We start from the raw sequence: 1250 nt of genomic DNA on the forward strand, positions 1-1250 counted from the left end.
TGTCAATAAAGTATGAAACTTTCCTGGATTGGTCAAAAACGTATTCTACTGGACACATTACAAAAGATCAAACAAAAACAAAGCAACGATAGGCCAAGATAAAAGATAATATTACATCAAAGTCCTCTGTACTCATTGACTCTGGATCCATCCCTTGCATCTCTACTTTTCTCTATACATCTAGTGAAGAAACTGCAGAAGACCAAACATGCACAAGTTGTACTAACCTCACAGGTTTGAAAGAACAACTTGTATCAGCCGCAACCCCCAACAAATGAGTACCTAAGATCACTGTACACACTATGGCTGGCAGCGCACCCCTTGCAAGAGATGTTGCCGAAATGCTTCTTTGTCGTTGTACTACCGGGAAAGAAGGTTGGAAGAAGAAAAAAAATCAACATATCAAAGAGAACGGAGTTGTCGATCCATAGGACCAAAACACCATTTGTTGCCCAGCATAGGTCACATCCACGAGAGCCACACCAGAGGGAGGATAGAACCATGTGACTTTTATTCTGTATATGACTCCACCTCCACAGTTGAGACTTTGCCGTTAAGGACACAAGAATCAAACATGGATGAAAAGCAAACTGGACTCCGAGCGTTGATCCGTAGTTTTCCTCACCCCCGGAAGCCGAATAAGCTGCGGGAGGAGAGGGGAACCAGCGGAAACCACGAACCAGGTCGACGGCGCCTAGGGATTTTCTTCTCTCTCACAGAGAAGGGGGGACAAAACTCTTGAGCAACGAATAGCTTAGCTAGGAAACATTTATAGCACGTACTCGTATTAGATAGCACAATCGGGTTCCAGTTTCATTTGAGTTGAACTACGCAGATCGCTAACTTGCTGAGCAAGTGCAGAAACTTGAGTAATCTAGCACAAAGAGAGATGGATAGAGAGAGCGTACCTAAATCAGAAGCACAAAAGGGTGTGTTTCAATTCCTTAGCTCCATGACCAACGATAGAGACAGTGTACACACTTACAATGAGGTGGCTGAGCATTGACGGGCAGCAGGAGTACAAAAAATAAATGCTCATGCCTTATGCGTGGCCAATAGATCAAATCATGGAAGGTTGGATTTAGGCTCTGCTCAAATAATGGATGTAGTACAAAGTCAAACAAAGGTGTGGCGTGTACACATGGTGACTAATTAAGAGGGTGCGATAACAAAGGGTGACTGCATAATTAAGACAGCTATACAAAATCATGAACATATCCAATAAAATCATGAAGTCAATGCTTGGATGA

General features: G+C 43.0%; 1 protein-coding gene across 2 annotated transcripts in view; it reads right to left on the reverse strand.

The window, feature by feature from the left end:
• LOC119306978 (obtusifoliol 14-alpha demethylase-like) overlaps window positions 1–1193 on the reverse strand; it is a 2617-nt gene extending 1424 nt beyond the window's left edge. The window contains exon 1 of one of the 2 annotated variants that reach the window (XM_037583054.1): window positions 228–1193. The gene's annotated coding sequence lies outside the window, so the exon portion shown is untranslated. The remainder of the gene's footprint in view (window positions 1–227) is intronic. The other variant, XM_037583053.1, reaches the window with a different exon arrangement.
• Between the last annotated feature and the right edge of the window lie 57 nt (window positions 1194–1250).

The sequence above is a fragment of the Triticum dicoccoides genome, chromosome 5B (assembly GCF_002162155.2).
Source record: "Triticum dicoccoides isolate Atlit2015 ecotype Zavitan chromosome 5B, WEW_v2.0, whole genome shotgun sequence".
NCBI classification, from domain to species: Eukaryota; Viridiplantae; Streptophyta; class Magnoliopsida; order Poales; family Poaceae; genus Triticum; species Triticum dicoccoides.